The sequence below is a fragment of the Castanea sativa genome, chromosome 8 (genome assembly GCF_040712315.1).
Source record: "Castanea sativa cultivar Marrone di Chiusa Pesio chromosome 8, ASM4071231v1".
NCBI classification, from domain to species: Eukaryota; Viridiplantae; Streptophyta; class Magnoliopsida; order Fagales; family Fagaceae; genus Castanea; species Castanea sativa.
The window spans coordinates 36,334,019-36,358,934 of NC_134020.1; the positions used below are offsets into that span (position 1 = coordinate 36,334,019).

At 36.8% G+C, this 24,916-nt stretch overlaps 1 pseudogene; it reads right to left on the bottom strand.

Moving 5' to 3' along the window:
* Positions 1-854: 854 nt before the first annotated feature.
* On the bottom strand, positions 855-3,194 carry LOC142607284 (zinc finger BED domain-containing protein RICESLEEPER 2-like; annotated as a pseudogene).
* Between the last annotated feature and the right edge of the window lie 21,722 nt (positions 3,195-24,916).

The window sequence follows — 24,916 nt, forward strand, 5'->3', positions numbered from 1 at the left end:
ACTCGGTTTGGCAATTGGAATTCCCTATATATTTCAAATTGGGCCTCTTTTTACTAAATTTATTTAAAAAAAGGGCTTCAAGCTTAACTACACTAGACCAATTAGGCCATCAATTAGGACATATCTAAAAGGCCCAAAAAAGGCCTATTCATTTTATCACCTGTGATCAACACAACACACCAAAAAGCTTCTTTTTTTTTTTATCACCTATGATCTGAAACAAGAAGCACCTATCAATCCACATACATAATCTTTCCCACATTAACCATAAAAAATAAACACAACAAATAATATGTAATCTGTTAAACAACACTAAGCACCTAGGCAGTAAGTTAGTAACTCAACACTTATAAAACCTGCCAACCACAACAAATAATATTTCCAGCAACAAATAAACTCCAATAGTACCATAGAGGCAGTTACCGCAAGTTTTTGGGCAGTAACCCATAAGGCAAAAAGCTTGGTAGTTATACAATGTTCCAAGCAATATAACTAGTTACAACAATCAAATACCATAGATATTTCCAAAAAATAGCTTTTCCAAAGCATTGAATGACTACTCTAAAGTTTATAAGTCTATAACTAATAGAAAAGAAAACCTATGAACTAAGATTTCTTTTCTATAAGCATTGACAGTTGAGTATCGTTACAAGTTAGAAAAACGATATGTCCAAAAAAGCTTCCAAAATATTCCCAAAAAGCTACCTTCTTTACAAAATAAATTACCATCCTCCTACAATAGGCAAAAATATATTCAACAAACAATACATTAGTACCAAATACAAGACCAACTAGTAAGGAAATCAAGTTTATAATAGTAGGAGGCTAAAGGCAGAATCATACCAAGTCAACGATTAATCATCAATGCTAATTAAGGGTTGTTTGCCTGAAGTGGAACCCTTGCTTGAGTTGGCACTTGCTGTTGGTTGTTCATTTAAAACTAGAAAAGAATAGGAAATAAACACAATAGATTAAATTTTGCTTGAATACATAAGACATTCAATAAAATTAATAGACTAAATTTCAGAATTTAAACATATTACCTAAGTCAAGTAACTCCTCCAATGCCTCTACATCATCCCTTAACTGGCGATGAGAAAAGGAACTGTGGCTTGAAGCCAATTTTGTGAACATACAAGGTTTTGAACCATGAGAGGAGATATTGAATTTCGAAATGGATCAACAATTCAACCTCCAGTGTTGAATGCAGGCTCAGATGCAACAGTGGAAACTAGTACAGCCAGCACATCCGTAGCAACTTTAGACAACACTTGGTACCTACTACAATTGTCCCTCCACCACTCCAATATCTCAAAATTCACATCCTTTCTACCATCACAGTTTTCAGCCAAATACTTCTCAAGCTCATTACTACAACCTGCATATTGCTCAACTTGCAAAAGACGTTCATATCGCGAGTGAACCATCACATATGGATCACTACCATCACTTTCCAATTTTGACCTCTCACTCCCACTTTGTTCTTGCACATTTGGTGAATGAATAGAAGAGTAAAAATTATACAACTTATACAAAAGATCTTTCACTTTATCAACCATCACTTCTGCAACTAAATTCCCATAAATTTCAGAAAAAGAAAACTTTAAAAACCTCAATTTTTTTCGTGGATCAAGAACCACAGCCACATACAAAAGAGGATTAATTTTCTCCCCTTCCCCCAATACTTCTCAAATTTAGTTTGTATGTTTGTGGCTGTGTTTTTCAAGAAAGTGTTTTGGGATTTAACTAAATTGGAAATACTCTCCTGAATAACAAAGATCTCATCATAGGAGGCATTTGAAGTAACGTACAAAGAACTGGAATATTTCTTCGTTGCATTATAAAAAAGCCTTAAGAAACTCACAAATGACCTACAATTTTGGAAATCAGTCATACACAAAGATCCCAAACCACCACTATCTTCCTTGGTCCTAAAGTACGACGAATAACCATCATCTTTAAAATCCATTCGAAGGAACACTTTCTCAAAATTTTTAGCAGTTTCTAACATGATATAGGTTGAGTTCCACCTAGTAGGTACATCTAGACTAAGAAGACTCTTAGACTCCATACCTAACCTCTCCATAAAACTCCTAAAAGTTTGACTTCTATTGGGTGATGACTTCACATACCTCACAGCTTCACGCACCTTAGCAACAGATGCATCAATCTCTTTCAAACCCTCCCCCACAATGAGATTTAGGATATGGGCACAACACCTCATGTGCATGTACTCATTTCCTAAAACTGTCCCATTCCAATCTTTAGTCACCCTTTGCAAAAATTTAATTGTTGTTAAATTTGAGCTAGCATTATTTTATTGTCAAGGTGAATATCCCATCAATACCCCACTCACGCAATGACATCTCAATCTTTCTACCTATAGTCTCCCCCTTGTGGTCTTCAACTTGACAAAAATTTAAAATTCTCTTATGCAATTTCCAAGCATCATCAATAAAGTGACATGTGAGACACATATAATTTAAATTTTGAACAGAAGTCCATGTGTTCGTAGTGAGACACACCCTACAACCCTTCAAGGATTTCCTTAGCTTCTCTCTCTCACTATTATAAATGCCAATCACATCTCAAGTCATAGTTTGATGAGATGGGATATCCTTTAATCGAAGCTTAGGTTGTAAGGTAGTTACATATTTCTTAAACCCATATCCCTCGACATACCTAAAAGGAAACTCATCAATTATAATCATTTTGGCCAATGCCTTTCTAGAAGTCTCAATAGAAAAGGTTGTTGACATAAGGTGGAATTCGTCTTCTCCATCCTTTTTGGGTTCAAAAGCTAATGTTTTCTGCCTTTTAATTAGATCATCTCTATTAGGGTTCATGGGACATATTGGCACATGAGCTAACAAATTACTAGTACCACAACTTTTACTATCAGCATTATACGATTTTTGGCAATAATTACAAATAGCCTTAGTTTTACTAGTATCACCCTCGCCTATCTTTACTTTTTCAAAATAAGCCCAAGCAAGTGACTTTTTCCTACCACTACAAGTACCACTAACAGGAGTTGTCATATTCACTTGGAATGGTGGAACTGGGGGCAACTCAGCAGCAGCAACTGCTTCAGCTTGGGTAGCAGCAGAATCTTCAACTTGGGTGGGAATAGCACCAACATCTTCTGTAGCAGTTGGTGTTTGGACAGAGGGTTCATTAGCGAAGGTTTCCATGACCTAAAAAAACAAAGAAACGCATTAGCAAACTAGAGTAACAAGTATAATTCATAGCTTTAATAGTAATAATAATAAATAATAACCACACAACCCAAAATTAGGAACAGTCACATTATAACAATCTTCTCGTATAATCAACTTCCTGGTGTTAAATGTGTTATAAACAAAGGAAGGTAAACTAAAACTTCCATAAGATTCTATAACGAAAATGTTAAATAAACCTTGTCTAATTTGGGCAATAGAGAACATACAAAGCTACAAACTAATAGAAAAGCAAAATCAAAAGCATCCACAATCCACATTAATGCATCAAAAAAAATACTCTATCAGTTAGATTAGTTTACGAAAAAGCTAGCCAAAGTGAAAGTTCCCAAAGTTTTTTTTATAAGTAATGAATCTTTATTAAATGATTATAAAAAAAAATAAAGGCTCTCAAGCAATTACAAAAATCAACCATCAAATGATTATCAAAAAAATCAATCATCAAATCTAAGAGAAGAATGAAACTCAAATATGGTTGCTCAATGAGTAAAACTCCAAATCTGAGACCACTCAAACAAGGTGAGAAGCATTACTGATTTTTATTGATCCAAGTCTTTCAGTGTCCATAAAGGTACAAGAAGTTCCTTCCACACTAAGCACAAAATAAAACCACTTCAAATCTTAACATGCGTGTCAGTAGTAGCGTCTCACAATCAGCGAGAGCAACATATGCCCAAAAACTTCAGCAATAATAGATACTCAAAATTTACTCAAAAAAGAATCATAGACTCCCTCCATCTCAAATTTTTTGTCCACCTTAAGAATCTCAACTTTTTAAAGGTGACTTGCAATAGAAAGTTACCAGTTCACAACATTAAACTCCATGATTTGAACTCAAATAAACCAAATAAAAAAAAAAGGGTATTGACTGCTCAAATAAAGAAAATGATAAGTTCAGAAAATTATTAAAATAATATCTAATGTTAACAATTCATTTAGGAAACCCAAAAATGGAATAATAACCAAACAACATATTGTAATACTCATTGGATTTAAGCTAAGAGCACCATAATTGGGTATCACTACAATTTACAAGCATCACATAATTAACAAACCATATCTTAAAACCGTGGGTGTATGGGTTCAAACTTGAGGGCAGAAAATGATACTTGGAGTTAGCTTTCAATCTTGGATAAATTAAAACTGGATTAAAATTGATTAAAGAAAAGACTAAAGAACAAAAGTAAAATAGTTAGGGTTTCTAAGTTTTTTTTAGTTAGGGTTTCATAGTATGAATCTATGGGTTTATTTGATTTTAACATTCGATTTCCATAACAAATGAAACCAACAAGACTAACAAAAAAGAAACAGAGAACAATTACCTTACTGACTCAGTGAAGAGAGTGTGAGACAGTTTAGAAACGGTTTAGCCTTTAGAGAGTGTGAGACTGTGAGAGTTTGAGAGAGCTTGAGAGAGCTATGTAAAGAATTGAGAGTCTGAGACTGAAGAAGTGAAGACTGAAGAGGTGAGGAAGAGTGAAAAGGGGAGGAGGCGTGAATGGGAAGCCAAAGCCATGACCGAATTGTCTCTGAAGTTTGAAGTGAAAACTGATGAAGAGACTTGTGAGAGGAATAGAGAGATATCAGATCTTTCCCATTTAACTCTCATCGTTAGATTGGCTCTTCATCTTCGATTTTAATAGTTGAGTTAGAATGGGTTATTGTGCCACTGTGTAACACCTAATCAATCATATCATGCTTAGTTGGTTTCTCATCAACACCATTGATTTTAAATTTCAATTTGAGATGGACGGTTGATATGGATGTTGGGATGGTGTGTGAGAAAAAGTTACTTTGAGACTCGGGCTGGGCATTACTGGGCTGCCTGGGCATGGGCTGCTCCTGGCATGTGTTGTCAAGTCTTATGAAGTATTTTTTTTTTTTAATAAATAATTCGGTCGGTTTGGGTTTTACGGGTGAAATTTTTTGAAACCCGAATTCGAACTGAAATATTCGGTTTTTTCTTTTGGCAACCCGTGACCGACCATAGACTAATTCGGAGCCGCCCGTGGACCTTTGGTTCGGGTTGGTTCGGGCGGGCGAGCGGGTCAGTGGACACCCCTAGGTAAATGGTTCATTCTTGATTTTCTCTAGGATTTGATGCACTGGTTCTCGAAACACTAAGTTAAATTCTTGTGGTGCCACAACAACCCCGGATTGCCCAGAAAAATCTCGCCAATGACGATTATTGTTGAACCGATTTGACCTGAAGTCCCTCCTGTCCTGAGGGACCACCTTCCCCTTGTCTTTACTTAATTGTTGATCCTACTCAATTGGCTTATACTTGTCAATGCAGTCCATAAGCTGACGTACATTATTAACCGGCTTTCCTGTTAATGATTTCCTTAGATCATGCTCGGTGGGCAAGCTGACCTTGAAAGTTCTTATGGCCACATCATCAAAATCTCCATCAATCTCATTGAACATCTCCCAGTATCTATCTGAATACATTTTCAAAGTTTCTCCTTCTTGCATAGTCATAGACAAAAAGGAGTCCAAGGGCCGAGGAACCCTACTACATGTAATAAAACGGGACTCAAATGCCCAGGTGAGTCCTTTAAAAGAATCTATAGAACCTACCCCCAGGCCGTTAAACCACCTCATTGCAATAGGTCCTAAACTGGATGGGAACATTTTGCACATCAAAGCCTTATTCCTGGAGTGTATAGTTATCCTCTAGTTGAAGTGGCTCACATGCTCTACAGGGTCTGTCCGTCCATTGTACATGGTGAAGGTTGGTTGAGTGAACCGCCAAGGAAGTTTACCCTCTTCAATGCTGCGCGTGAAAGGTGATTTAGCAATTTGGTTCAGCGCCCTATTCATGGCGTCATTTCCCAGGCCTTTACAAGACAAACTTTTATTTCTGTGGCCATTCAAGCTATCCCCTTCACACGAAAATGACTCACAAGGGGGAGTCCTTGATTTGGGTCTGTAGCTACCGTCTCATCATCGCCAGAAGAGGGGTCAGAAGTGGATAGGGTTCGTTTTCGTCGCTTATGGAGTAACTTCCTCTTCAAGTGATCAATCTCCAACTACATGCCTCTAGCACGCGCTGCATAGGAGGCATGGCTCCCACCCAGTAATTAACTCTTGCTAGTATGGGCAGTATGCACACTCCCTTCCAGTCTCCGCCTCGCTCAAGATTAAGGGAGTACTCTCGATGTTGGGACCCCATAGACTCAACTTGGTGAGGACATGAACCTACCATAGTTGAACGTTAAACTCAATGAAACAACAGGATTTCCCATAAATGGTGCCAATTGTAAGGTCACAATTTGTACCTAAGCCCAATAATAGGAAGGGTATAGACCCAAAGAGCCCAATACAATAAATTTATAGAGAGTGAGTTTGAAATCTGGTTTCTCATGAGCTTAGCTAACAACAGTAAGGGCCCAAGATCACAAAACAATATTGATGGACTAGTTTCTATGATGAAAAATTGTCCTCGGACTCAAGCTGAGGAACTGGTTCTTATATTTCTTTCTTCTTAAAGACATATTACAAAAATATTAAGTCTACAGTATTTTTCTCTCCTTTTCTCCCCCCTCCCCACCTTGGGGCTTTCCTCTTCCTTTTATACTTCCATTTCTTCTCTCTCTACCCTCCACGTATGGATCAGATTGTCGGTCAGGATACTTGTCCCATCAGTCCCCTCTTAAAGCTTTTGAAGATAGCTGTAAGACTGAACTCTGCTACTCAGACATCACTTCCTCATTAATGCGGCCAGAGAGTTAGCTGCAGAGCATTCAATGTGGTGGCAGCAGTTTTTTCTTTAGATATTTCATGGCTTTCCTTTGTCCTATACCCCTGTGTTGCACAACCTTATTAACAAAATCTCATGCGACGTTGCCTCTGGATGGCAGACAACTCATTCCGACCTTTGCTTAGCTGATCCAAGGATATATTCCTCTTTGGACCAACTTCTCGGATGATCATGATCAGAATTTGCTTTTCTATAAACTAACACAGAACCTTAAGATGTTTCCCCATCCTGGGACTGCCTAGTGTCCTCGGCTTGGGCCTTCGGCCCAATATGCATATTAATATGCACTCCTAGGCCCATCTCCCCCACAAGAATAATAAAATCAAAGTCCTTGCTAAAATGGTTTGCTAAATATAAAAGACATCAAACACTATAGGAATGACTTTTTGTTTGCTTATAGGTAATACAAACGTCTGACTATATGAGCATGTTCTTTGTTGTTTTAGTTATTTTAAATGACAATCTATTAGTCGCCTCTATTATATTAGAAAAAAATAAGTTTTAAGTTTTAATTATTATTTTTATTAATTATTATCAATAAATTACAATAATCATTCAAATAATAATTATATTTCTACTCACACCTCTCTCTCTCTCTCTCTCTCTCTCTCTCTCTCTCTCTCTCTCTCTCTCTCTCTCTCTCTCTATGTGTGTATATATATATAAAACAAACCATAACATGGAGTGCACAAGTATGAGAGTAATCGTCAACCACATAAAAATTTACACTAAAAGCCAATTTGAATTCATTGTTTTTGTAATAGCCATAGTTACTTTACACTATAATTAATTATGAAGTTTCTAGGGTAGGCCATATATTTGACGGATGATTTAAATGATTTCTTAACAAAATTTTATTTTAATAATTTGATAAATTATGTTATATATCTTTGGGCATTTATTATTATTATTTTTATTAATGGTAGTTTACTAACTTATGTGGTAAGAATTTTCTTTTGACGATTCACAAAATGATTCTTAACAATTTTTTACTTTCAAATAATTAAGTTTAACCACAAAATAATCTTTAATAATATTCTCATGTATTACGTGGGTCTGCGACTAGTTCGTATTATTAAAGTGCAATGTTAGTACTGATAGAGCAAGTGAGGACTTGAGTAATAACTTGAAGATGAAATTGGAAGAACAAGAAGTTTCAGAGTAATGGCTAGTTTAGCTCAACAGTAACTTGATGCTAAGATCAAAACGGTGTCGTGTGACTTAAGTGAGAAAGGGTTTTAAGCGAAGTATAAGAAAAGGTGACATTTCATATTAGTGGAACGCACTGTTTTGATCTTTTCCTCAGTCCAGGTTTTCAAGACTTGCCTTGTTCTTCATAAGTGCTCGAGGTTGATTTAGTTACAGAGATTGACACAGAGCCTTGATGATAATTGTGCTCCCTTAAAATTCGGAAGTTGTTATAGGGTTGTTATGATTTAGTTATGATAGAATCTCTTAGAACGTTATTGTATCTATTTTGTGCTATATAAGTAGCGATTTGTGTAATGTATTTTCTTTGAGCTTGTATAAACACTTTTCATCATTCAATAAAATTCTCTCTTTATTTTTCTTCTCTCTTCATCTTTCTGTTATAGTTTTTGCGTCATTGTTGTTCATTTGCAAACTCAAAATCTCGCAAGTTCCACAATAAAACCCACAAATTTGTCATAATTTGCTCATGTGATGAGTTGTAAATGATAGAGTTGTATATCCACATGAATCCACTATTTTTACTATACCGCTTATAATTTGATATATAAGTAAGTTGTGGCAAAAGTTTTTGAGTTTTGTTGTGGTATTAGCTTTATTGACTATTGTTGATACCCATTTTCGCAACACATTTTCTACAAGCTTGATTCAACCAAGCCCGACTTCCTTGTGGGCTCAATTTATGTATTATATTATATTTGATTCTTTTAAGCATGACCCAAGCCCATGTGACTTATTGGGGAAATTGAGGAAGTGTGGTTTGGAGGGTATGAGTCGGTTCCTTTTGGACCTCTTGCATGAGCCCAACACATGCATGCTACTAAGTGGGCAAGAAACACTAGTAGCACCTCAGGCTCATAGAGGAGGTCTTGTACCCGAAATTTCCTCGCAAAACAGCTTTTATGCTCTGGCTGACTATGACCCAAAGTTTCTACCCGAACCCTTTTTTTTTTCTTTAAAAATGGTTGGCTCTCATTGGCCAACTTCAGCTACTAGCTCTCATTCAGGGGAGTCTCCTAATGGTCTGAAACAACTAAAAAGGGGGAGCCAATGAGGGCTTAGTCAAGCATTTCTTAAATCATGTTAGAAGCACTCCAAACTCTTCCCTAAACAAAAACAACCAAAGCCAAGACACCAAAATAATGTCATAGGGGATAAAATCCTCTTCTATTGACCAAAAACCAATCACTTAGAGCACCCCAACTCAATATAAATGCCACAATCAAATTCAAAACAAGGGGATCACATTTTATTTTGAGAGCAACACCCTAAGCTCAATACAAAAGTCTTTCTTCAACTAAAAAACCAAAAATCATGTTTTCCTCGTAGAGTTGAAACTTGAGAGCAAAAACCCACTGAACCAGGAAACATTCTCACAATTCTAAACCTTAGGGGTGGAAATATAGGTACAAGGGAACCTTCCCTCTCTTCCTCACAACCTCTCTCAATTTCCTCTTCTCGCTGACTGTGGGTCGAAGTTTCAGACCTGCTATGTTTTTATGCTCTTTCTGCACTTTTGTTAGGCCCATTCACCCAGCTAACATCCTCGCAATTCTGAAGTATAGGGGTGGAAATATGGGTACAGTGGAACCTTCTCTCTCTTCCTCACAACTTCTCTTAATTTCCTCTTCTTGCTGATTGTGGGTTGAAGTTTCAAACCTATTATGTTTTTATGCTATTTCTGCATTTTTGTTATTGGCATTTTGATTCTCTCTTGTCAAAGCACCATTAGCCTTTTATTTATTATAATTTTGGAATTTTGGGCTTGATTCTACACAATAAACACTTCTAAAGAACCCAGGGGAGATTTGAGCCGTTTTCACATTTTCTACCCTTGTCGCAAAAAAGTCCCCAACAACTATTAAAACAAAAAGTCTAGAACCATGGAAAAGTACGTAAAAAATTTCAGACCTTTATAGGAGTACTACCTTTCTGTTGTGGTGAGTGGTAGGTTCTAACTGAGAGTAGCTTGAAATTTTCTCCCAAGATGTGTCGTGTCTCTAAAAAATTAACAATGCTCTTCTTTTTAAACTTGTGGGAAACAAAAGGAATTCTTTTAGATACCCACAGTACATATATTGTCATTTTACCATTGGTATGAACTTGTAATTGGGTATATTTTTTTGGTTTTGAATAATTGAATTATTTTACTTACACATGAATTCACCACTTAAAACTTTATAATCACTTATTAATAGTATGAGATTAAATTCGGTCCAGAACTGGTGTAAAACAATGCTTTTACGTCGAACACCCTTTCCAAATAACAATAATATTTTAACAATTTCGTTAGTTGGCCGGTTTTGAAAGTATATGTGAAACTAGCAACTCGATTTTCTAAAACTCGAGATTTAATTAGTACTCGAGTTTCTAAACCTTGAGTTCAATGTTTTTGTGCTACCTTACCTGGACAAAATTGCCACGTGGAGCCATGTAGAAATCGAGTTTATAAGACTCAAAGTCTAAATTGCCACGTAGAACTCGAGTTTCTAAAGCTCGAGTTCAATGTTTTTGTGCTACCTTACCTGGGAAAATTTGGTACGTGGAGTCATGTAGAAATCGAGTTTATAAGACTCAAAATCTGCATAATAAAAAAAAAATCCATACCACTTCAAACGGCTCATTACAAAATCCTTAAAGTTCAAACACTCACTCACTTGAACACCCTTTCGCTCCGCCCTCTGAAACTCACTCTCAAACTCACTCACTCATTCATAAAGCAAATTCGTAGCCCAGTGCTGAAGCAAAATCATAGCCCACTGTCACGAAGGTAGTCTCTTAAGCAATCGTAGCTCATTGTCAAAGCCGTTCGTAGCTCACCGTGCCGAAGGTAGTCTCTCTTTTTCTTCTCAATACTTTGTCGTTTTTGCTTCTCATATTCCTCTGCCTCTCTCTCTTTCTCCAATTTTAGATTTTGGAATTTCATGATGTGACCTAGGGTTTTTCGGATCTTTTTGGGTTTTTTTTTGTGTTTTTTTTGTTGGTGTTCTGAGAATATGGTTATGTTTTGGCAATGACATTAGTTTTTATGTGATTGTTAGAATTGAATTTTTTTTTTTTAATGTGGTATTTCAAGGAAACCCAAGTACCCATTTTTGGATTTGATTCAAAGATGGCATTTTGGAACTTTGATTCACTTTTGAGGCAAATACTTTGCCACAGTGTCGACGCTAAACGGTGACGTCCAAGAAGTTGCTCCCAATGCCGTGTTTGTGCTCGGTGGCTCCGATTATCCTCTGGTGAACACCGAGAACGGTGGCTCTGACCAGCTCACGCTCTCGTTCCAAGGTGAGGTTTACGTGTTCGACGCTGTCTCACCTGATAAGGTTTTGAATTTTGGGAATTATGATAGCTTTTTTTTTTTTTTTCTTTTTTGTGTTTTGGTGGTAATTTGAGTGAAGGGGGCTTGTGAGTTTTGGTTAGTTTGATGGGTTGTCAAAGTTTGTGGTGCATTTTAGATAAATGGGTTTTGGTTACTCTGTCGAAAACTATGCAAATTTTGTGTAATTGAGGTTTATAAGTAGTTGGGGAAGTCAGTTTCAAGTTGAAATTATGAATTTTATTAATTATGGTACCTTGTTTATTAATTATGATACCTTGAGTGAAGGGGTTTGGGAATTGTACTTGGGTTTGATTAATTTGATGAATTCTCAAATTTTGTGGTGCTTTTTAGCCAATAGTGTAAACACGCTTTATAAGTAATTGCCTAGTTGTGAATTATGACACCTTGTCACTGTTTTGGTGTTAATTTGAGTGAAGGGTTTAGTAATTTGGCGTGGTTTTTGGTTAGTTTGATGAATTCTAAAAGTTTTTGGTGCCTAAGTTTATTGTTGACTAAGCTTATTGGGTGTGGATTACTTTGATGGAATTGATCTTACTAAAGAAAATTTTCATTAATTTGATTGATAGCTTTATGAGTTTGCTCTGGCAGCAACGTGTATATGACTGGGCTCAATGGACAGGAGTTCCTCTGCCTCCCAGTGACCAACATTTATAGTTAAAATTCTGAGATCTACATACTCATTAAAAAAATATATATATGAGATCAACATTTATAATTATATTTTATTATATGGATTTAGATTCTAAATCTGCTTCAGATAGCCACTGAAAAACATATTAGGTTGTTCAAGACCCACGAGCCACAGCTAAATCTTGTTCTTGTCAGGCATATTTCTATATTTGCTATTTACCTCATCTCTAAAAGGTCCACATATGTGTTCACCCTTAAATGTACAATTTCTTTTGACCATTCATATTTATTTTTGCTTGAGGCCCAATTGCATAAGTCTTTTTATGGTCTCTTGTCACCTGTACTTTACCTTTTTTCTATTTCTAAGGACTTTTATAACTTTTACTTATCCTCTTTGCCAATTCTAGGTGAAACTCGCAATTCAATACACGCGAAGAGCTATCCAGAAGAAGGCAAAATTTGACATAACGGAACTGAACACCATTAAGGTTTTATCTTATCAATGATTTTTTTCCCTGTTGGGTTGTATTCGTTACTGATTTCTTTGAACAAAGTGTTAGGATTTATGATTCTTTCATATCATTATATCTTTTTTAAGCTAATAATGTACAATAAGTTTCTTCCTGATATATATGGGTAGATGCTGTTGTCCACCCATTTTGATAGTTTCCCATCTTAGTAAAAGACAACTTATTTATGTTAAAGATATGGGTTTTGTAGACCCATGTACTTGGAGAACAAACATACTAACCCTGAGTTAATCAATGGTTAGTTTAGGTTTCTATAGTATGTAAACCCTACTTTGGGTTCTGTACCGCAATTGAGAATTCAATAAGATGTAGCCGCTAGGGCTTTATCCCATGGACATAAGCTCTTAGGCGGAGCCATGTTGTGTGTTCTCTCTTTCTCTTAATCACTTCTGCTCTCTCTATAATCGCTCTACAATATTTTTCTCAACTTAAAACAATTTTTTTTTTCATTTCTACAAAAATATTACTCGTCAAAAAGGAAACAATATGATTCAATTCAGGTTTATGATACATACCAAGTTGACTGAATCAAATTGTAGAACCTGTTAGAATTTTGACAGCGTAAGCTTTTGGGAGAGTTGGTAATTTATCATGGTATCAAAGTAGGAGGTCTTGAGTTTGATCCATGTCTCCACTCTGCTCCCATTTAAAATGTTAAAAAACAAAAAAAATCCTACTTGTTGAGCCTTACTTATTAAGGGGGAGTTTAGTTTCACACATGATGGGGTGTTAGAATTATGGCTAAGTGATTAAATTCACAATTTCCTAATAATTTAAGCTTTTGGGAGAATTGTTAATTATTAGAACTAATTCATTTAGTATGTTACTAAATAAATTGTGTTGTATTTATTATACAACCAACTTGACTAAATAGCTTTATCTCAAATAGCATATCCTGCCCTTGTAAGAGTGAATTTCTGGAATGAGGTAGTGGCTTCAAGACACATGGGTAGAAGTGTAATTTACCAATAAGGGGAAGAAAAAAAAAAGAATAGGAGGTTTCAAATTTTTTTAAAACATCCTCATTTAGCCAAATCTGACTGTATAGAAATTAGTGACTTGATAAGGAGTGGCTATTTGTTTGCTTTCAATGCCACCAGACCCTTCTACATTCCGGTGAGAAGTGTGCACTTTTTTCCCTTGGACGCCATAAGATGTACATAGGCAAGTAATATCAGGCATAAGCAGTGCGTATATGTGCTGGCGATTGGGTATCACCAATGTTACCAGATGACAAGAAACTTATTTATGCATGATAACCTTCTAGAACCTGTCCACACATGTTCTCAGTTTACTTTCCAAATCTTTCAGTTTGTACATATGAGCTTTGACAAGAGTAATAGATGAAAAATTTAAGAGACTGGGAGTCTAGAAAATGAGAATGGATTAGTGTCTCTTTGGTTTGTCTCAGACCAACTCTTGGACTCTACCTGCTATTGCTCTCATGGCTGTGTAACTAATTTATTTTCATAATGCATTGAGAGTCAATTGGTGTGACTTGGTGAAGTGCTAAGAGGCAGTCACTTTTTGTTCGTAAGGATTAAAGTATCTTTAGTGTCAGGGTTAAGCCTTCTAACTCTTGGGGTTGGAAAGATATCCTTTCTTTAGAAAGTTAGCTTTGGTTGAACCTAAAAGGTGAGGGCGTGGGTTGCGAATGAGCTCCCGCTCAACTAGCTCTTCTTCCCCTTAGAAGTGGTAGTTGGAGTGTGGGATAATGGGTTCAACACTCATTGTGTACATGTGTAACTTGCTAATAAAAATAAATAAATAAAGCCACCAATGCATTTCATGGATTTTCATTTTGTTCTTTCTATATACTTGGCATTGATCATATCATACATTAGGTATGAATATATACTGTTTGATATGGAACTGTTCTATTAACTTTTTTTTATTTCTAATTGATTGACTTACTTAAGTGGCTTTATCTTTAAAAAAAAAATATTAATTCATCTAGGCTGAGAGATTACTGTTGATTATATGAAGGCAATAGTTGACTACATAGCATTGTATACTTAAAATATTTTGTCCTCATTTCAAATTTTCTTCAATATAATCATTTATTACTTATATAATGAAAGAGGTGGTCAATATTGGTTATCTACTTTGAGCAAGCTTATTTACCAAGCCAAGTTCATGTTTCCTACCACTTATGATTTACAACGTATAGATAGATGTGCTCAAATGCCAAATGTTAGAAATTTTTTGGTAACCTCTTTTAGCTTCATGTTTTCACACTCATACTAAATGTTCTTCATGCTCTCCTTGTATTATTTATTAAATAGTTTCTCTTTTTGTTTACTGTCAACTGTTATATGTTTATGATAAAGATTTTGCTTGTACCTCTTAAATCTTCTATTACCATATATTCCTATCTTCTTATTGAAATACATTCTCATAGGGCCAATGTTCATTGAGAAAGCGGGTCTCCAGCAAGTATTGCTTTGTTTGGGTGATTAGGAATTGAAGATGAACTGTTTATACTCTTCTTTGGAAATTATTTTATCTTTCCTTCCTTAGCATGATTTGTGTAATTTTTTTTTAGTCCCAATAAAATAGTTATGCTTAGATGTTTTGTTTTGTTGATGCCATTTAATTTCATTTTTTTATATATATTATTTTGCCTCTCTTTAATTTCCTGTGAATTAGTTTGGAAACACCAATTATGCTGGCCTTAAATCTTTTTTTTTTTTTGGAGGGTGGGGGGTTGATGCCACAAGCATGTTTTAAGCCATTCTAGTAACATTAGAAGTAAACTCTTACCTTTGAATTTTTTTACCTCTTAAACCTATCTAGTTCCATAGTACCTTGGAGATATCACAAGTGATACCCTTATTATATATATATATATATATATATATATATATATATATATATAATATCTATCTCTACTGATTTTCCATTACCTCAGTGCATGGAATTAAAAACCTAATGTTATTGGATCGAAGTCAAGCGAAAATTAGTAATAATAAGGGTAAGTGTTTTAAGAAAGAAAAGGAAGCTGGGTATTTTCATGAAAACGTATTAATTACAATCAATAGTGCTCTCCTCCAAAGTTATGATGTACTCCTGTATATGTACAGTCTGCATTTGTCCTGATCCCTAAAGCCAAGTTTTTTTTCTTTTTTTATTTATTTTTCAATCTATGACTAGTATTACATAATGACAAGTAGTTATTTGTTAATGGAGAAAAATAATGTGCTTTATGTAGGATCAGCTAATTTCTTCAATTATTTAGAAATTATTATCCTTATGATTTTTTTCTTTTGTTTTCTTTTTTTTACTGTTTTAAATGCTTTTTCTTCATGATTTAGCTGTGAAATTTCAAATCCATCTCTCATGTAGATATTTACATGTGTATGTGTGTGTGTGAGAGATATATAAAGACTCCTGGTCAAATCTATTAAAGCATATTACATGTGTATGTGTGTGTCAGAAAAGGCTAGAGAAATAAAGGATTCCACTTGTATTGAGGTATTATTTTTAAAAATAACTTACCAATTACATAGGAATAGCAAAGATCAAGGTTGGATTGAATCCCCAATCACAGCAAACTACTCTATTTAATCCTGAGTTATAGATGTACTTCTTCTTGCTTTCCATTCTTTTAGCATCCTTTTTTAAATAATGCCAATAAGCTGCTCAGTATAGATTTTCCTTGCATGTAGAATAGCATTCCTTTGCCCCCACACTATTAATGATCTCATAGTAGCACTCTTTGCAGTATGGAGCCTTGGATCGATAACGAGCCACAGATCTTGCACCCTGGTCCGCTTGATGAGTCATTGTTGACGCGACAACGATATCATCGATCAGAGGACATTTGGAATGGCGAGGTGAAATATCTAGTTCTAACAACCGCTTTAATTTTTACGTTGTCTTTGACTTTTAGTTAGCAAGTTCTTTCAAAGTTGTATTTGTAGTTGTAACAACCACTATAATTTTTATCGATTTTATAGGACCCGGGCCCACTTACGTGTCGTGGTCGCACTAAGGAGATGACAAACATTCAGATAGGAGATAATCGGGTGATTGACATTATCAAGTTGCTAAGGCTGGAAGGATTGTTTAGGGCCCCTTCTAGAGAGATAGATCATTGCCTAATATCGGCCCTAGTTGAGCGATGGCGGCCGGAGACTCATACGTTCCATCTTCCACATGGTGAGATGTCAATCACCTTACAAGATGTGGAGGTCATTTTCGGACTTCCTATAGACGGTGAGGTCTTGGTTGGGCCGACTGCTATGGTGGATGGGGATTGGTGAGATCTGTGCATGGAGTTACTTGGTTTTACTCCAGCGAATGACAACAAAACTTTGGTGGGGCAAAGAATTCTCATCAGCCGCTTTGTTGACGCCATTGTAGTGCCACTGCCTCATGACGCAACGGAGATGCAGCTACACCAGTATGCCCGGTGCTATATTTTAGCGCTGCTAGGGGATAAGCTTTTCATGGACAAGTCGGGGGATAGGGTGCATCTGATGTTTTTGGCGTTCCTGCGGAACCTTCGTGACCCGCCACAGTATAGTTGGGGTAGTGGTTGCTTGGCCTGGTTGTATAGAGAGTTGTGTCGGGCAAGCAAGAAAGGGGCATCGCAGATTGGTGGGGCGTGCACATTGGTCCAGTATTGGGCATGGGCAAGGTTGCCATTCTTGTGCTCGAGGATAGAGCCCCCACCTGGATGTGATTATGGCCCATGGCCATATGCTCCACTTGCATTTAAGTAAGTATTTTCCTGATATTTAGTATGTTCTGCAATGTACTCTTCTTAGTAACTATAACATGGGTATTATCTTATCTTATGTTATTCGCTCATAACTGTAGGTGGGTGTGGGTGCCAAGCCCGAAGAGTAGGCCATCCGGCATGGCCTTGATCCCCTATCGTGAGTAATTAGTTAGAATGCAGCTGGACCAAGTAATAGTATACAAAAATTCTGTTTGGTTATGTTAATTTTCCTTAAGAATATGATTGCTTCATCCTTTAACATATCTTCTGTTTTAATTTTTGTTTTTCCCTTTATCTATGTATTCTCCCTTGTTTCACATTCCTTGATGTTATGATAATTGTTTTTTGTTTTTATTGTAAATTGTGTGGCAGCCATACGAGGCAGACTTTGGCCACCTTCCTGAATTTTGCGTTGTAGGGAGGGATACGTGGAGGGCAAGGGTGCCACTTGTGTGTTTTTGCATAGTAGAGACACACCACCCAGATTGTGTCCTTCGACAGTTTGGGTTGGCGCAAGAGCGGCCCGACCATGTTGTGTATGATGAAAGACTGCATAAAATAGACTTGCGTGGGAAGGTGGAAAAGAATTGGAGGGAGGAGCATAGACCGTATATCCTTACATGGGATATGAGACAACAACGACTTTGCCATGCACCTCCTCAGACTAGTGAGGTGCCTCGCGATCATGACTATTACCGCTGGTACCGTCCGGTCACTCGAAAGTATGTCGACCGCAATAGCGCAAAATTAGATATAACGGTAATGTGTTCTAATTAGATTTTATTGCCTACTTCATTTTTTCTTCAGTACATGTAGGAACGTAGAATCAATTTTTCTTTTTTCAGCAAATCTGGTTTGATTTGACTGACCTACAATTAAAAAGACTTTCTATTACATATAGTATTCTAATAACACTTTTAGTTCTTAGTTGAGTATTTGAGTAGATTAATAAGTACTATATTATCCATTCTACAATTGATACGTAAATGTCTCAAATCTGATTGTACTGGTTCTTTAGCGCTGTTAGAGATGCTTCTTGTAGGCAGCTAAGCACACAACCATGTCCGATGCGTCCTAAATGATGTGGCTGGGCTTGGTGGTGGTCCTGCAGCAAATGGGCAGGCAAACAATGGGCATGAGACTGAATCAGCAGCTACTGCAACCCCAAGCACAAGCGCAGCACCCATAAGTACACCGACCCGTGCTCGGCGTGCTACTGCAAGCCCAAGCACAAGTGCAGCTAGGGGCCGTGGTCGGCTTGCTACAGCAAAACATAAGCAAACCAGAAACTAGGAAATTTTTTTTGTTTTTTTCCTGGACATGCAGGCAAAGTAGAAACTAAAATGTGTGCATGCACCTACTGAGAAGCAGAGATAGAGAAGCTGAGAATGTAAATGTACTTAAATTACATCAAAACGCGTTCTTAATAGGCACCAAACTATAGAAACTGTTACGCTCTCTGCATAAACATAGTTTTACAATGCAAATGCACTTACATCGTAGCAAAAGGCATTCTCAATATATCAACATTCTAAACATGCCCAACCAGGCTTAATTTGCATTTCTAACCATACAACTCAAATCACAATATTCATAGAGGTACATTGGATAGAGAATTACAAGTACATTCAACAAAAACCAAAAAGTTCACATAGAGCCAATACAATGTAGTCACTTTTCCTAAGATCGGCGGTCCGCACGACAAAAACGTCGTCCATGGAAGCATGCCTGAAAAACGTAGAGCACGTTAGGAGACAAGATAGTAAACATTAGGTAAACATAGAATGAACAGCAATTATTTAACCGATGCATAACTTTTTGTCATCTACCTACCTAGTGTGGAACATGACCGCTTGTGGAAGCGCCATGGGACTGCGGACATTTTCTGCGGTTATGCCCGGAAGCATGACACAGTCCACATGTCTGCTTGGGTTGACTCTCTATCAAATCTGCGTCCTCCCTCCGCCATCCCGGTTCTCGATCTTTATTCCTCACCCCATCCATCTCATTCCTTATTCTTGACTTCACTGGTCGACCTTTGGCCCGCAACAATGCTGGATTAGGCAACCACTTTGGCCCCATGGGATCCCTCCACAATAACTGTGACTTAGGAACCACAAATGCATGCTCATAAGTGTTAAGGGCATGGTTCAAACCATAACATGGGTGAATATATGTGGTCGAATCAATATGTAAATAGTCACATTCTATAATTGCATGTGAACACGGGATCCCTATGTTTTGCCATTTCCCACAACTGCATGTTCTTTCCCGTAATCGAACTTCATAATTGTGGTTTCCCCCTCCTGCGCTACACGTGTTCAGTTGGGTAACTACTTGAAATATCAGCTCTTCATTGCTAAATGGCTTGAGATAGTGTTTCTCAGATTTACGTTTATTTCCATCCCACATGGATGAGGCATATTCACTCCATTTCTTACCCTCTAACAACTCATAATGGTATTCTTTGTGCCGGTCGTGGAAATATTCAACAAGTTTGTTCCAAGTGAACTCAACCAACGCGGCAATAGGAAGGCCCCGTGCACCTTTTAGTACACCATTGAAGCACTCTAATATATTGGTTGTCATTGCCCCAAAACATCTCCCACCATCATGTGACTGGGTCCACATATCCACAGACTCACTCATTAGGTATGTGTATGGAAGATAATCTTGATTCTTTTCCTTACCATCCCTCCCCGTCACCTTCTTCTTCTTCTTAATGGTCTCAATTTCCACCTGCTTAATGGAATCTATTATGGTATCAAATTTAACTACCTGACTAGCATATCCCGCTTTCAACACCGCTGACTTTAGAGTCGAGTTCTGAAAAATGGGTGTTGAAGTTGCTAGCAACATGTCGAAGGCAATATTTATGAAATATCCATGTTTTTCCATCATCCCTTCTAGGCCAGTTTGCAATGGCATTTTTTATACCGAGATGTCGGTTAGAAATTATGCAAATGCCTTCGTCAGGTATCACGTGGCCAATTGTTTCTCTGAGGCACCGTAAAAACCACCTCCAACTGGACCCTGACTCACAATCCACAACAGCAAAGGTGAGAGGGAATACTTTGTTGTTAGCGTCGGTTGCCATTGTGACCAACAACTTTCTTTGATATTTACCATACAGATGGGTCCCATCAATACTGATAACCGGCTTGCAGTATTTGAATCCTGATATGCATGGACCGAAAGACCAAAACACATAATGCAACAATACGGTGTCATCTTCATCGGTGGGTGTGACACGATAGCAAAACTGGGTAGTCGGGTCCTGATCAATATATGCCATTAGTAACTTTTACAGCCTTTGGTAAGACATTTCCCAATTTCCAAACATCTTCGCAATCACCTTTTGTTTTGCATCCCATACCTTGTAGTAAGAAGGCTTATGACCATTATATTTCAACTCTATCATAGATCTAAGATGCTTATTTTGAGTAGTGTGATCCTCACATAACTTCTTATGGATCTCTACTGCAATAAAATTACAACTCATCATTCTACCATCATTTCGCACCCCAGTCGGTATACACGTGTGAGGACTCACATACACGGTGATCATCCATAGTTTGTGGAGATTGGGCTTCATAACTGCGTAGACATACCACTTGCATGACTCATGCACGCATTTCGCACAAAGATTTTTCGTCGTCGACCTAGTGATCTTAATCTGTTTGTTTTCCTTGAGGGCACAAATTGTTAATACGCACTTCACCTTCACTTTATTGGCAAAAGTCAACCCTTTGCACCAATTCATCCCCTCTCTCCAAGTAGACACAAATGGCATCTCAATATGTGAAGGATCAACCATATTTTCCCAAGTATTTGCAGAGAATGACAACGTAAGAGGTGCGTAGGCAGGGATTGTGTTCGTAATGTTTTGGACACTAATAACATTGTCTGCATCAAGTTCACTACCGTCCAATGTCTCATCGTCATCAATGTCCCTCTCAAAGTCCTCAAAGTCCCGAAAGTCCCCTCTGTCAATCATGTCTTCATACTCATCTTTATCGGCAAAATCTTCACCATTAATGGCAAGATTCTCATTAACATAGTCATCATCATCATTGTTAACGGCAGTAGTCTCATCAACATAATCGTCGTCATCATCATCATCGTCATCGTCATCATCATCATCATCATCATCATCGGCATGAACATCATCATCCTCTACATGTGTAGAATACTCATATTGAGCATCCGGAATCGTAACCTGTAAGCTTGTGGTTGTTTGTTGGATATCCTCTTGCCATACTGCACGTGGTCCAACTGTATGTACAACTCAATGTTAGTTACTTCAGCTATTCTCTCCAATTTGTCAAACATGATCTTTACATGTTTGTCTGTTTCTATCGCCATATACTTGTAATTAATCTGGTGCTTCAGGATTTCATTTGGCATACGATAAGTAATTTGTATGTTGTGCACAACAGAATTCTCACACAACTCTTCCATGACAAACATCTTCAATTCGTCAAGGGTCTTCAACCTACGATCAATTTGTGTATAATAGGTCTTTATACCCAGCCCTTCAAATGACAATCCCTTGTTCACATTGGCATTCTTAAGCGGACCATCGTGGTATAAGATTATATCAATTTCAGGCATTGTGAATCTCTTCAAGTCAAGTACTATGTTAGTTAAATCACATAATCGTAAAGTGGGGGAAAAAAGTAATGTGATCTTAAGGCTAAACATATTCAAGCCAGATTATAGAGTGCCCCATTGCTCATTAATATCTAAAGGCCAAGATGTAAACCTTCTAATCCTAGTGGATGGAGAGACGGAATTATCTATTCTACCATTGTGTGGTGACCTATAATGCCTAAAAGGGTTCTGAAAGAACTTGGTGGGTAGAGGAGTATGATTACATACCCATTTCATACCCATTCATTACATTCATTCACTACCCATTTCATACCCAAAACAATGATGAATAAAGTAAAAAAAACTTGTAAGATCATGATAAAAATAAAAGCCTAGAAATGATGAATAAAATTTTGATAACAAAAACCATGACAACTAACTATGAAACCCATGTAGATGAATACAGGTTATACATTGAACCTCACTAACTATCTTGTCTTTTAACCTCAAATAACTCCGTTTCTCAAACACCATACAAGCATATAGATAAAGTGACCAACACCATTGTCTCACCCTCAACCACTCAATCATTTAGTTAATAGGGCCTATTCAACCCAATAAAAAAAAGACACAATAAACACGTAATTTATCCAAAGACAGAAGATAATAAGCCAATTCAAATCTCCATAACATAATACAAACTACCAAGTTCACAATTTTACAACAACACATCTCAATATTATAATACAAGTAAAGTTCTCAAAAAATTAATACTAACAAAACAAAGTTCTATAATTCACAATATTGGTAAATTAACCAAGTCATGTTAACTATCTACAAAATAAATAGTCAAACTCTTTAACCCACACCCATAGACAACATACCCAACTACAATGACAATCAAATTATGCAAATCCTTACCTGAGATATGAATTTGTTGAGAGGGAAGAGCAATGAGAGAGGCAGTGTGGTGAGTGAGAGTGAGAGGCAATGTGGTGTGAGAGTTATGGGTGAGTGAGAGTTAGTGAGGCTGAGAGACTTAGTGAGGATGCTCTGTTTTTGGGTGAGAAGGCTGTGAGAAGGCTGTGTTGATCTGTGTTCACTTGTGTTAAATACGGGCTGAGTGTTATGCGTGTGAGTTTTTAGAATTTTGCCCAGTGGAACTCGAGTTTTATGCAAATTTTAATTAAAACTATGAGTGATAACATTTTTTTCCCTAAGAAAATCGAGTCTTAAAGACTCGATTTTTATTTTGAGCAAATCGAGTCTTTAAGACTCGAGATCTAGGTGGCATTTTTGTACAGGTCAGCGAGCACAAAGCGAGTCTCTGAGACTCGAGTTTTAATGTATATTTCGAGTTTCTAAAACTTGAGATGCTACTTTCCATTATTCTTTCAAACGTTGTCTAACTTACTACATAGAAGCCCCTCACACTGCTAGTCTGCACATTCCATCCTTTTACGCCAGTCAATGAAAACATGCCACGTGGTTCTCCTTCAAATTATATAACATTCCTCTACTTTACTCTATTTTTCTTTGGATTTTTTTTTCTCTCTCCGTTCCCTCTGTAACTCTCTTCTAGCTTCTTTTTTTTTCCCCCTTCCTTTTCCATACCATCAAATCCATTGCTTTCCTTTTCCTATGGTACTTATCTTCCCTGCTAATCCATGTGTCAATACAGTGGGTATTAAGGGTATGTTCGGTTAGAGGAGTGGAAAAAGAGGAGAATGAAAAATTGTGAAAAGATGAAAAAGTGAGAGGATGGAAAATATTTAGTTTTCCCTCTTGTGTATCCGGTTAGAAGGGTAGAAAAGTGAGAGGGTGAAAAATGTAATTTATATAAATTGACTGTTATACCCTTGTTACATAATATGTAAGAAATAGACTTATTTGTACTCATTACATAATATAAAATGTTCAGATAATGTTAAAAAAAACATTCAGTAACATTGAAAAAAAAAAAAAGTTCAGTAACGTTGAAAAAAAAAAAAAAAAAAACATTCAGTTGAAGAAGAAAAAAAAAAGAAAAAAAGAACAGCGTTCAGTTGAAGAAAAAAAAAAAAAATAACAAGTGAACAACGTTTCAGTAACGTTGAAAAAAAAAAAACAAAAAACAATGTTCAGGTGGGATGGGGGCTTTTTAGTAAAAGCTCCCATCCCAACTTTTCTCCCACAGTTTTCCGGAAAATATTTGTGGCCCGGGTGGAAAATTTTTCTCCCGTTTTTCATCCTCCTTTTGTTTTCTCTCCAATCCAAACGAAAAGTGAAAAATACCTATTTTTTTTCATTGTTTTTCACCTCCTTATTTTCACTCCATACGGACGGGCCTAAATCTGAAAGTTTCAGAGACAGAAACAATGCTTCAAGTTGAAGGAAAAGAAAAGTAACACCAAAATGCAAGCTTCGGCCTAATGCAACAATATTCAACTTGGGTCTTTTGCAAGTCTTTCACAATATTCCTTAAACTAATCCAACAATGACAGAAACCCATATCTCAAATTTGCAACTTTTTACATAAAACGTCACATTTCACATCCTAATCAAAAGAAAATTTACATCTAAGAGAGAAATCACAAATTCTACAAAGACTATCTTTTCCAAACTAAAATTTCACAATAAAAAAAAAAAAAAGGGAAAAGGGATTTTGTAACACAGTACAGGGCTGTGACAATGCACTGAACCACCGTCCTCCTTTTGAACCCCATTGGTTTCGATGCTCTTAGCTCTGCCACGGCCAGGTCTATGACGCATGTTTGGTTTTGGTGGGGTTGAGATGGCAGGAAAGATGTGATTATTTGCTTTTATTGAGCACAGAATGGAGGTGGATGAATCAATGAAAGGGAAAGTTTGAGACTTTTTTAGTGTTTGATGATCTTTGATGAT